This window comes from Pipistrellus kuhlii, unplaced genomic scaffold, assembly GCF_014108245.1.
Source record: "Pipistrellus kuhlii isolate mPipKuh1 unplaced genomic scaffold, mPipKuh1.p scaffold_m20_p_4, whole genome shotgun sequence".
NCBI lineage: Eukaryota > Metazoa > Chordata > Mammalia > Chiroptera > Vespertilionidae > Pipistrellus > Pipistrellus kuhlii.
In genome coordinates, this window is record NW_023425540.1 from 66593793 (window position 1) to 66608233 (window position 14441).

The following is a 14441-nucleotide window of genomic DNA, read 5'->3' on the forward strand; positions in this document are numbered from 1 at the left end:
TTCCTGTAAGTGGCATATAGCTCCACATAACGTTGCCTTTGGAATTTTCAGAAGTTCCTGTGTCGATTAAATGTCATTCAGCTCCTATGGTTCCCTTTCTTTGCACAAAGCTTCCCTGACATCAGAGCACTCTTTAGGCTGATGCAAGTCACACCAATACAATTTCGTACCTGAAAGACAGCGTATGTACAAAGAGCACTGGATTTGTGGTTCAAGTTTAACTGTGTGACTCCTGACACATTGATTTCCTCATCTTTAAGATGGTAATGATAATAATCTGCAGCAATAAAGTTACTCATCAGCATTAGGGGATGAATAGTGAATGGTAATTGGGCTATAGTGAGTGACCCCAATACATTCTGAGGAAGAACCAGTCCTTAGAGCAGATCAATCTAGCATTAAATCCTTCACTTCATTGATTCTGAGACACTAAATATAAAAATCCAGGAAGATTCTTGTTCTGGTCACTCCTAAAAATTCCAATTCCCCTACAAATGTTAAAATACATAGGTTATTATTTTAGTCAGCTTAGGCTGCCCTAACAAAATATCACAGACTGAGTTGCTTAAACAAGAGACATTTATTTCTCACAGTTCTGGGAGCTAGAAGTCCAAGATCAAGGTGTTAGCTAACTCAGTTCCTGGTGAGGGCTGTCTCCCTGACTTTCAGAGAGCTGTCTTCTTTCTGTGCCAGAGAGAGAGAATGAAAGATATATATATATATATATATATATATATATATATATATATATATATATATATATATATTTCATTATATATGAAAGAAATATCTCTCTCTCTCTCTATATATATATATATATATATATATATATATATATAGAGAGAGAGAGAGAGAGAGAGAGCGAGCGAGAGCGCTCTAATTTTCCTTTCTCTTGTTATAAGGGCTCCAGTCCTATCAGATGAGGGCCCCACAGCTATGATCTCAAATAACCTTTATCATCTCCTCATTGTCCCTACCTCCAAATACAGTCACATTGGGGCAAGGGTTTTAACATGTGAATTTTAGCAGATGACACAAACATCCCATCTAGAGCAGTTATCTAGACCAAGTGCATGATATCATGACCCAAATACTATCTATTGCTTTCAGAAACAGAAACACAGACATGATTGGGAATCTCATTGGATTCAAAGGGCTTTTCCTCTATAATACACAATGATGCATACTGAAGATTTTAATTAAAAACACTAAGTTGGGTTTAGTAAAAATTTATGTCAGTAATCGCTTACTTAGAATATATTTGCAAAACTAAATAAAAAGCCAGTCTCCAATTTAAGCAGCTACATGGTGTCTAAAAATCTAAATACCAAGGGCTTTCATGACTTTGCTATCTTGACCATTCTGAGAAATATTTTTGCCTTGTTTTTCTGTTTATATACATTAATACTTGAGTCAGAAATTGAAAAAATTTAACTATTAAGAAAAGAAACTTGATAATTTTTTAAATTCATCAGATCTATATGTTTCAACATGGATAAATCTCAAAAGCAAATATGGAGTGGGGGAAAAAAGGAATTCCCAAAAAAGATATCTATACTTCCTTTCCCCTCACTTCTTTCTCCCTTTGAAGAGTTTGAAGAGTAAGGTCTAAGACAAATGTTACAACTTAACCTCTGTTAAACCTAAATGGCATGCTCATGGAACTTGCTACATTATTTTCTAAACTTTCACGAATTTTTAAAATATTCAAAATTAAAAATAAAATATTTTAAGGATAATCAAAGTAATACAAATCAGTAGTAACAAAGACACTCATGTACATTATAACAACAAGATCTAGTACTAAAAAAATTGCACTTGGGGAAGCTTAACCTATTTCCTTAGTATATCATTTCTCAAAGATTATTGGTCAGAAAACTAGTCCCTCACCTAATAAGTTTGGGTAAAGAAGGGTAAGCTGAGCTTAACATGTTTCTTTCTTAGGGTCTTTAGTATGTTCATGTGCTTTTTTGTAACTTTGAGGATGGTATGGAATTGAGGGTGAACACTGGGCGGAATAGAGTATGCATTCTAGGCATGAACACCTTCACCTAGGATGGCTCAAACCATGAAGCAGAAATTATATCTGCAAAATCAAACATTTGTGTTGACTTTTTCAACTCTTCATAGGAGACAATCTAGCATAGTAGTTTTCAATCTTTTTGGTCTGAGAATCCTCTACACTCTGAAAATATTATTGAGGACCCACAAGAGATTTTGCTTATGTGAGTTATATCTGTCAATATTTATCCTTATTGAAAACAAAATAATTTATTTTAAAATAACAGTAATATGTCTATTAAATTCCAACAAATATTTTAAGGGAAAATTACCACATTTCAGAAATAGTGTAAAGAGTGATATTGTCTTATAATTCTGCAGATCTCTTTTGTATCTGGTTTAATGAAGGATAGCTGTATCCTCATGTCTGTTTCTGCTTCAATCTGTGGCAATATTATTTTTTGCTTGAAGTATATAAAAAGAAAATCGGTTCTCACACAGCTATGTAGATGGAAAAGGGGGAGTATTTTAATGGCCTTTACAGAAAATTATAAATATTCTACACCAAAATCCAACAAATGATAGTTCTTACAAATTAGTTGCAATAAGCAATCTGGAACTACATTAGTGAACTTTCACATTCTATTTCATTAAAATCAATTGGTCTACCTTGTACTTTGAATGGATCTTTAACCCATGCATAATTTTGAAATACACATTGGTCATTTGGACATTTTTTGCTCCCTAAGCTATGCAGATCTCCCAAAGGTTGACATAGCTCATATCCAATATCCAGTAATCTCATTTGTTAATATCACCATTTATCTCATCAAAAGCCCCTTTAAGTATCAGGAGGCTGTCAAGCTTATAGTGGCAAATAACATTTCTCAAATTAGGATTTTTTTTCTTGAAAGCTCAAGGTTTTTTATTGGGAACAAACACTGTCAGTTGTTTTTCCTGAAGTAACATACTCATTTTGTTCATTTTTGAGAAAACATCTGCTAAAAGCCCAAGTCAGAAAAACCATAGTTTGTCTGTCAGTCATTCTCTTAAGTAGAAATGGTGCTGCAGGAAAAGAGCAGATTAATTCAGCTCACAACTCAATGCACAAGCACTTTTCCTCGGGACAACCACTGCACTTCCCTCTCTCACAGAAGGGCTCTATGTATTCAGAACATTAAAACAATTGTCAAAACTTAGTAAAAATTAATAATTTTCCTGCTTCATCAAGGCCATTCTCAAGAGAAACTTGAGCTTCTTTTGTGTATTGTTTTCTACTACAAGTATTTGGCAGTGAAGAATAATAACTAGCAGTTTGGTGCTGTTGACATGATTCACACTAAGGCGCTTTTATCTGCCACTGCTTTCCCAGCATCAGGACAAATGTCAATAATGAAAAAGGCCAAGTATTCATATCTATAAAAATAGATTTGACCTCACAGACCTCCTTAGAGGGTCTTGGGAACTCCCAGGTAGCTGAAGATCTCACTTTGAGAAGCACTGACATTATTGAGATAAATAACTTAGACAGTCTTTAATTATTTGAAAAATTAAACAGAGGTCAATGCCTTTGGCTACTGAACTCCTTAAAAAAACAAAACAAACAAACAAACAAACAAACAAAACCTACCTAACTTGCTTGCTCTGCCTTTCTGAATCAAAAGGAAATCAAAACAAAATAAATATGAGTCCTCAACTTTCTTGTTGGTCTATGACCACATAACCTCATTTAGACTTCTATATTTTTTCCTGTTCCTTTCATTTCAAGGCTAAAGACAGTAACATTCAATATTTAGGATGTTCATTATAGAGAACTGCCAGATGCATAAAAAAAAAAAAAGAATATCATGCAACTTTTATAATATAAAATTCTCTTCTCCTTTATAATGCTTTGTAAGCCTTGGTAGTCCAGTTTCAATGAACATTTCTCTAATACAAACTATGTGTCCTAAACATGATATTATGCAGTTTTACAACAGCCCATCAGATATTGGCACATTTTATAGCTAAGAAGATTGAGGCACACACATACAAAAATTATTTTTTAGGAAGTCCACAGTTCTGGAGACATCATATAAGTCTTATGTCTGAAAGAGCCCTATGTTTGCTATTGCCTATAAAGATGGGCTTAAGGCAAGAAGTAATTCAGGTCCTCAGGAATGCTTCATAAAACAGCCTCTCTCCTCTGCCCATTTTTTTTTTTTTTTTTTACAGACCCCCGCTGAGTGCCACCACCCATGAGGTGGAGCAGCCAATTAATCCAGAGCCTCAGGGTGACACTCAACTAATAAGCCAACATACACTCAACAGTTACTCTTCTGTATCCAGAAACACTTACTTGTCTAACAGTAAGGATTTTATATGAATACTAGAGGCCCAGTGCACAGATTCGTGTGCAAGTGGGGACCAGCTGAAACCGGCTTTCTGACATCCCCCGAGGGGTCCCAGAGTGCCAGAGGGCACTCTGCAAAGTTGCTGTCACTTCTGCATTGAGCATCTTCCCCCTGGTGGTCAGTGTGTGTCATAACTACTGGCTGGTTGGCCAGATGGCTGGTCGGCCAGTTGCTTAGGTTTATATACTAGTATATAGATTATAATCTATATTAGGAAAAAAATTAAAAATACCAACTTTGAATGTTTGCTGGGGAATAATCTGAACATTTACAAATCTCTGAAGCAAAGAATGTCCCACTGCACCATCAGAAGGCAAAAGGGATGCAAATCCTGCAAATCCATATCCTAAATAACCTCTTGGCTCAATGCTCATTATTTGTCTCATAAAAGATCTCTGCCATGGTAAAAAGAAAAAAATGTGTTTCTTAAAATTCAAAGCCCATCCTCTGAGACAGAAGATCAAAGAGTTCCCTGGTACATTCAGTACTGGGAAATTCTTTCTTCCATTTGTAGATTTTGCATCAAAACAGATGCAGCAAGAAAAGCCACATCTTAACGCATTTGGGACTTTATGAAGGTAGACAAGTCTGGTTGTGTGGAGGTATTGCAGATGTCTCCCCTGTCATGGAGAATAACCTGCCTGCCCAGGTAGGTGGAGCCCGATCACGGCAGAGGATGGGATGTGGAAAGCATTTTTCTGAAGCAGGGAGAACTAATTCACCCTGTCTGTCACCTTTCTGCCATTGAGGAAGGCTGGCAATTTGAGAACCTCGGTCTGGATCCATTTTCTATGTGAAAAGGAAGCCTTTTGCAATAAAACAGGCGTTTTGTCATCTTTTAACAAGATGTCTATTTTATTTTTAGAAACACACAGGAGATAAGTGAAGACAGGAGAACTTCTAACTCGTCCTCTTCTGTGCAGTGAAGCCAGAAAATAAGATTTAAAATTCCATCAGTACACAACCGTCCCCTGTAGTTAAAAATATACGTGTCTATTCTGGAGGCTCAAGCAGCTCTACAGCAAATATTTAGTATGAGACTTGGATATAGGGAGCGTTAGTGTTTGTTTTTAATCCAACACTATTTGGAGAAGCATTTATGGTGATTGCTGTATGCAATGCTTGCTTTAAATCATTCATTCCATTTCAAAAGCCACAGGAATACCTCAGAAACGGGCAAATCATGAAAAAGTTATTTACTTTATTCTACATGTAACTAGACCGAGGGAGGCTTTGCTAATTACTGGTATCGCAGTGAAGCAGAAATCTGTTCATGTCTCATTCAAGCAGCGGATTAGATAAAACATTAGTTCCATGAAGCTGATCACTCTGGAGGTTTCCTCGCTCGCCTTGATGCAGTAAATGTTGGCACATTAGGCCTCCTGGAATATCCCGAAGCTGGCCTCATAACACATCTGCTGTATTTATTTTGGAATGTAAATGGCACTCAGAAGTATGCTTTGAAAATTAATTTCAGCTGGAAAACAATTAACATTAATAAATACAGAGTTTGTTTCTGCTGACAATTACTTCGTGACATTGCTAGATGCGGTGGAGAGCACCAGTTTATAAATACAGTTTGCAGCAATTAGATCCCCTCTGAACCAAACTACTCCCAACTGGAGGAATGGCTGGAGAGTGCTGTGAGGGATATCAACATAGACTCGTAGGAGTTCCATGGCTCTGTGATGTGCACATTAAGGGAAAAGGCATCCGTTCCATCAGCGTTGTTGTGACCCCCAAAGGAAATTTATTTCTAACAATTGGATAACGACAAAAGAACAGTTATACAATTATTTTAGGAAAATGCATTTTTAGTGGATGTGGCCCATGAAAATGACAAGAAGGTGCTTTCTTACTCCCACGTTCTAAATACCTTTGAAGCATAGCAACAAAGACAGAAGGATTTTTTTTTTTGGCAAGGCTCCCAAGCGAACCTGTGCAGCCTCCATCATGGCGCTCTGGCCTGCGGTATGAATTAGAGATGGGCTGAAGTGGACACATTGAAGTATGGGGCCGCTGCGCTGAACCATGGGTCATCTGTTTATGCCCCGTGGTAAAATCACAGTGCAGGGAATTGCACGCATATCCCCAGCATGGCTTGCAAATAATCACCCCTGCCATGTCCAGTTCGGTCCAGTCCTTAAGGAGAAGAATGATCTTGGACTGAGCACCCAGTGACCTCAGTTCCTTTGCATCTCACCATCAACCTTAGATGCATCATCCCAATTTTCTAAATCACCAGCAGTGCTAACTAGCTCGCTTAATCTCCCTCAGTGGAGCTCAGGATGCTTCTTTCAGGCCTTGATTCTCCCAAATGGCAATTTCAAAATTGAAGTAGCAATATATGCAGAAAAGGGGGATGAGATTTAAAAAAAAAAAAAAAAAAAAAAAAAAAGGAGTTCTCCTTGAAAACAAACCAAAATGCTATGGCATTTTTAAAGATAGGATACTGATCTAGAGAAAATTAGAGAAGTACATTTAATTATGCAGCTCACACTCCTAGATTGCATGCAATTTGAAGGACTGGGGTGGTACTGGCATCAGTGTGTTTCTTGTTAGGAACCAGAGCCAGTAGTAGGTGCTCAATGCATGTCTGTTGAATGGAAAGTGGCAGAATTAAATGTTTAAAGGACAAGTTAAAAGCAATTGCACTCATTAAAGCAATCTGATATTTGGGAGCTTACAATTTTTTTGAAGGGTTCAGGGAGCTTCAGCTGAAGAACTGCAGGTTAAACCATTTGGCGCTATTCTTGTCACATGGACGGAGCATGCGGTGTTGGGCAGGGAGCCAGAGGGCAGTGCTGAGGGAGCCGGCCTGGAATAACCGGCAGGACCCCCAGACAAAGGAGACCCTGCTTCTTTGTTCCACTGGAATTTGCTACATTTACATGCATTTTATTCACTTCCGATAAACAAATATAAGATTATATAGGGAGTTTTCTTTTCTCCATCTTTCCCATGAAAAAGAAAAAATATATTTTTTTCATGGAAGGGGAAACAAGAGCTAAAGCAAAAACAAACAAACAAACGAAAAAATACAGAAAAGTTACACACTGCCTTCATATCGCTTTAATTTCCTTCATATCACTTGCCTAAGAGTTTAAAGAGGTGGGGGTGGGGGAGAAGGGTTTCCTCTTGCTTTTGGTTGTTTATAGTCTGGAGATCATATTGCTGGGTCAAGCCCAAGATCAGAATGCCCAATATGGTGTCAGTTCCTATTTCAGAAATTGGTTTGTTAATGACATCCTAATGTCGATCATCGTATAGCAGAAACTATATTGATATTTTTTTCTCTCAGGCACTGTTACACAGATGTCAGCTCTAATCCCTATAGAAGGCTGCTACAAGTCAATCTTCATGGAAATACATTCCTGGGGCATGTGAAGTTTCAAGAAATAGAAGAGGTGTGAAAATTATAATTGGAAATAAAGAAGCCTTTAAAACATTAAGCTTAGCTGGAGAGATGTAAAATGATGCAGCTTTGATAGCAATATCTGGCCTGCAAATTTTTCAAGCCTACATCAGCCTGATGTAAACTAATAATAGATTAAAATCTTTCAGATTATCTAAATCTGTCATCTGTTTAATACAAAGCAAGTGCAAGAAAGCTCTCTGTTTTAGCTGAAAATGATGCCCAGCACTAATATTGCACAATTATAATGAAATGAATGTAAAAGATCAGTTTGTAAAACAGTATTGATGTTTCTCTTTCTACATAACCTTTATGCTGTGTTCAGAGAGCGAGAAGACAGATGTTGCCCAACCTGCGGGGCTGGGGCACACGGGCCTTTTAAGAGCTCAATTGTAAACCGATGAAAGGTGTGTAAACAGATGACAGGGGCAATTACAATGTGGAATTGATTAGGCTCTCCACTACTAAAAGCACATCGCCGGTATTAATCTTTTTATGCTGTTCTTTAATGACAAAAGCAAAACGAAACATGAATAACACATCAGGATGACAATGTTTTTGTATTTTGTGCTTCTCCCAGTAAGGGAACATCTACAAGGACAGTTGGAGCTACAGAAAGAGGGTGAGCTGGTAGGGATCCTACAAGAAAAGGAAATCGAATGATTGCACCCCCCTGAGGGTACTAGTCACTTTTTAATTTTCCTCAATGCCAGTGAAGAATAAGCAAGGTTCCCAGACAAAGAGGCTGCTCTGGAGTCAGAGTGGAGGGAGGGAGGGGGGGGGGGGAAGAGGCAGGGGGAAAGCACAGTAGGGACCTGTACATATTCCATTAGAAATAGAAGTGTGAACTGCAGCAGAATATGCAAATCAATGTTTATCAATAATCAAGGAATGATCAATTGCATCATTATACGTAACACCTATATCTAATGACATTTCTTCTCTATGCATTCTGTCTTTTCAGTTTGTCTAAAGAATGTCCCAAAATTAAAATAGTTGGGGTTTTAGTAATAAATATTTTGTGTAGGGCTAAATTCAATTGAGGAGTTCAGGACCCCCAGCCTGACCTAGAATGAAACTAAACACTTGGAGTTCACTTCCAAATGACCCAGCCTCCCCGCCAGCCTCAGGGCTGGCCAGCACTCTCCATTGCATCAACATTCACGACTCTGGGCCTTGGCCGGGGTGGGATCCCGAGGCTTAACCTGGAAAGCAGCCCATCTTCAAGGTCACAAAGGAAGTTGGCCACTCACCTTAAAAAAGATCTCTTCTCTAGGGGTTGTTGTTTTGGGGTGTAAGTTTTTTTGCTTTTTTTGGGGGGGGGGGGGGGGGCGGCGGAGGGAAGCCTGTGACTAATACCAAAACTGTTAAAACAGAAGGATTAATCCTAGACTTGGCCTCAAGTGCTGGCAGATGTTTCTGAGACTGGAGTCGGGGTCTGGTTGAGAACATGGAGAACTCTTGCTTGTAAAGTGCAGATGTGGTGAAACTGGAGTAAGTTCAGAGAAGTGACAAAGATGATTACAGGGATAAAGAATGGTTTCTCGTGGAAGGCTAAAAGGGATTCTTTGTGCCTTCATCCCTTTATCCCAAGAAATGAGAAAATAATGACAATATTATCTTCAAAGTCTGTTCGTGCATCATGTCCACAACAGACCCAATACATGGAAGTGGGCTTGAACTAAAAGCAGGAGAGAATTTGGTGAAGGAAAAGAAAGACTTTCTTGTCCTTTGGAGGGAAAGACATGGTAATCCTTTAGAGGTCAAGGCATCCACATTTGTGTGAAGTTTTTAACAAGGGGATATACCACACTTTGGTTTTTTAATCTAAATTCATTGACTGTTTTTATTTTTTGCATGACCCTCCCCCCTCCAATAATAGACTTTAAAGAGTAAAAACTGAAAATATGTACACATTTCATTTCCCCACCCCACTCCAGGTCTCCAAGTCCCCAGAGTCCAGTTGTGGGAATGTATCATAAAAGGAAATTCATGGCTAAATCCCAGTTCTCGGCGGACAATATTTTTCTTGTTTTTTTTTGTTTTTTTTTTTTAGTATTTTCATCACTCTGCTGAGCGCATGTGGGGAAAAGGAAAATGGAGGATTACGGCTAGTAGGGGAGGCTTAGAGTAGAGAGAAAGAGGCACAGGTCTGGAGCAGAGTGATGCCATTGATCTTGTCCACAAGCTAATTGAGAACATTCCCAGGCTTCTCAGGCCAGTGCTATTTCTAGACTCCCAGGATTTAAGAAACATTCAATGGTTTGACATAAGGCAGTGTGCCCCCTGGATATGGAGTCTGGTTAAGCAATAACTCAGTCTTGTCTTCTGAGCCTCTCCTCCTCCGACGCCCCCCTCCCCCCCTCAGTGCAGAAAAGCCCAAAGAAGGAAGTTTTCCTTCTGCTTAGAGACACCTCCACACCTACCGTTAAGTAATTATAAAAGTAATAATAACCAGAAAAGTGTGCGGCTTTGTTCTAAACAACCTAGCGTCAACTGCTGCCTCTGTTTTCCTATCCAGCCCAAATGTTCTCTTTCCTACTTCTCCTTAAGCAACGCATCCATCCCTGTGGGCCACATGAGACTCCAACTCTGTGTAAAAAGAGCAAAAGCCTCCGTTGGTGACCTTCAGGCCGGCTAAAGGCCCAGCCAAAACCTGTGACCATATGGCGTTCCCATTTCCCTGTGAGACACCGCAGGGGCACATGCGTGGGTGACATGAATGGAGGTGCTCGGTTGTAAAATGTGATTCACACGCAAGCGATCATTGTTATTGTTTCCGGTAATTATCCCGCCTCATAACAAAAGGGAAATAACCGATTCTGACACCCAAGTTTTGCTGTAAATAGGCAGAATGTTGTCATGAATATGCAAAATATTATGATCATTGCCATACCTACCTAATTGCATTGGAAACATGCTGGCCATAAAATAATTAATTAGCAGTGCAGGAAGGCATCGTGATACCAGCTATAAATACTAAACATAACTAATTATTTCCGTCATAAAACGGGCCTGCCAAGCCATTTATAACAAAACCAACGAAGCCCGCAGTCCTCCTGCGGCAGGGCTTTCCAGGGCCCCCGTCACCCAAGGCTTTCTATTTTGTGATATTGTCGAAGACGAGCGGCTCCCAATTTGAACATAAACTAAAATGAAACTAATCTAGGATTTGCAATGTTCTTTGAGCTGTCGGGCGATTGTTGTGGAAAATTCAGGCCGATCCTTTTGTTGTTGACATCAAAAGTGGCGGGTCACTCCGGACCCGCGGAGCACATTCTGAGCCCGAGCCAAAATTGATTTCCTTTTTTTAAAAAGCAGCTGGCATTACAATGAATAGCCTTCTTTCGATTTTTCCTCTCCACTGAAGCGTTCAGTGAATGCAGCAGGCATAATAGGCTGGAGTAAACAGTGTCAGGTTCCGTTATATCAGGGGCTCTTTTAAACCAAGCAGACAAGCTATCATCGGGCGCGCCCGAAACCCTGCAAATCGTGGCAGTCGGAAAATGAGTTTGTTTCCTGACCAGCGTGCTGATGACATTTTGAAGAATGGGAGGAGGCGCTTTGCTAATCACTCTGGCTGCTGCATGCTCCATTATGATGCCACCTCGTTAATGAGCAAAAATAATGGGCCTGGATGAGGCGGTAATAGAATTAGAGCCTTGTAAGCTGGGCCCGGGACTGCCCTGATCATTCTGATTTTGCGGGAAATGTGTGAGAGGACCTTGGGATTCATGTCTTAGACTCATTTGTCAGAATCCTTTGGCCTCATTTTTTTTTTCCTGGCAGTTAGAGACTAGGAAATTGGCCTGCCTCCGAACAGTCCCTTGGCCTAGTTTTCGGTCCTGAGGGTGAAGACCTCATGACCAACCCAAAGACAGCGAGTCTGGGCTGTGGCTTTTTTGGTTCCGCTTTTGTTTTCGCCCCCAAGTGACTGTGAGAGAAATGGCTGTGAACTAGGACTTGGGTGATGGAAATGTTCAATTCAGATCATAGCACAATCAGGCTTGCAAAGATCCCGCTGCACACTAAAAAGCCCAAGCAGCCCAGCATGAATCACGTTCTGGAAAAGATTTCTCTCCCAAGGACACAGCCGTCTCACCTATGTAACTGTAACATCGATGCTAGGGACCTCCGACCCTGCCGTCATTGGACCCTGGGGACAGGAGGAGAGCTAAGTGCCTTCCGGGAGCCCCTAGAATCCAAGGCAAGTGCCACTCACATTTAGCCGCTGATGCTCTCTCCTGAGAGTCTAACAGGAATTCTGCCCAGGCCCTCAGGAGGAGAGGCAGCCCCTGGGATGGGAGGGCATGCCGACGGGTAAGTGCCCAGGGGTGAGCAGGGAAATAAATATTGCTGTGTAGTTCTGGGGGCCCCTTCTTCCTCACTCTTGCTGGAATAAAAGAGCGTCCTCGCCAGGAGGGTGTTTCTAAGCAATCGCACCTCTAAATAGAATGTAATTATGGAGGAAATTAACTTCACAGCTAAAGATTGTGTTGTCATGATAATTTAGAAGAGTGGGAAGGATGTTTTCTGAGCATTCCCTAAGTTTTTTTTTTTTTTTTTTCTTCTTCTTCTTCTTCTCTCTTTTTGGTTATCGCGTAATGGTATTCATTAAAACTGAAAACAGAAATTGCTTCTCTTTAAATTTCCCACTGCGTCTCGATTTAGTTGAGTTAGACTTTTCTTGAAACAATACATTAATGTCATGCCCAATTGACTTCTGTTGTAAAAGAAATAAACCCCCCTGTGACTTTGTTGCTCACATCTGGAAGTGGTTAAAAATGTGCACTCTGTCAGCCCATTGTTTAAAGAACAACGCACGCCGGTTTCCTTGCCCCCAATCTCAGTGCACTGTCCCCACTCCTTCCCTTCTGCAGATACACGTGTGGCTGTCCTCCTTGCAGCTCAAAGCAATGTTTACCTTTGGAGATAATACATGCTTAGAACATCACCCAGGTTTACCTTCCATCATTGTCTCACAAACCAAAGCTCTTTTACTTGCTGGCTCTGTGTCAGCAAGGCCAGTTTTTCCTTTGAAATGTTCAGGAGGTGCTAACAAAATTACAGCAATTATTGGTGTCATTTAAAATTGTATTTCATGCCTGGTTTGATTAGAGCATCCTCTTGTGCACCGAAAAGGTTGTGGGTCCTATTCCTGGTTAAGGCACGCAAGGGAAGCAACCAATATATATCTCTCTATATATCTGTCTCTATCTCTGTCATCTCTCCTTCTTGCCGTAAAATAAAAACATATCTTTGGGTGAGGATTAAAAATAGGATAAAATGGTATTTAAACTTCAAATTAATAGAAAAAACAATTCTTCCTTCCTAACTCATAAAACACTATAATTTTCAGGTGTGTTACAGAGAGCCACCCAGATATTCACATATGATATGATATTCACCATATATTCAAGCAGCAAGGTTGTATTCAAAATAAAGTGGCATACACTTAGTGAAAAACTGATAATAAATACTACTAGGACATGGCCACATAGCCAACGTAGCTACATTGTGCAATTGAATCACTGGGTCTCAGTCTGTGACATTCAAAGCTCTAATCTAGGGGTGTCGAACTCAATCAGAGAAGGGGCCAAAATCTAAAATCCAGCCTAAATCGCGGGCCGAATGGTTTACTGAACAGTCATAAACTGTCTTTGTGATGGAAACGCAGCGGAGTGCAGTGATGACAGCGCGGTGCGGGCCACATTGCAAGGCCTGGCGGGACGGATTTGGCCCGCGGGCCTTGTGTTTGACACATGTGCTCTAATCCAAAAAAGGATCCTGACTGAAAAGGAAGCTTCTAGATACACTGCAGAGAGAACGTGTGAGCCCCAACTCTGTACAAAGCTTTCAAAGCACTTGATATCCACATTACTTCATTGAACCTTCCTACATCTGTGGGTGTTGTTGCTAGAATTTTTCTTATTAAAACCTCTGTTTTATAGATAAGTGAATTACAGCTTAGAGAGGTTAAACCAGTGAGTGAGTGAGTGAGTGAGTGAGTGGGAGTATCAAAATTTGAGTCCTGGTGTTTGGCCTATTGGAGCCAACATACTTCAATATGCCTGTGTCCACTTTATTTAACCTCTGGGTGGTCTGGCATACGTTTTGGAAAATATACTATCATTACTTCACAATTTCAACAGATATTATTACAAATAACTCTACTTCAGAAACATGAATGAGTATGAAAAAAAATTACTTTATTTCCTCTGAGGGCAAAGGAAAGTGGGAAGAGAACCAATATGTACTAAGTCTCTGTTACATATATACACAGACAACAGCTTCTAAGGAGGGCGTTCTTATCTGCATTTTATAGATGAGGAAACTAATGATTAGAGAGGATATGATTTGTTAATTTCATAGAACTCAAAAGTACTGAGGCCTGACTCAAACCAATGTCTTCTTTGTCCCAGATCTCATAATGAAACCTGGGTTAGGATGAGAACTTCCAGTCTATGGGGTTTCATGTGAATGAATGAATAGACTGTCCCAAAAGCAATCTTAAAATTGTTGAATATTAGATACATCACTCTTTAAAGCTTCAAATGTAAAGTTTTCCAAAGAAAAGAAAAGGAAACAACCTTGAAAAATCATCATTCTCAATTCCCCATGAGAGAAAGCAG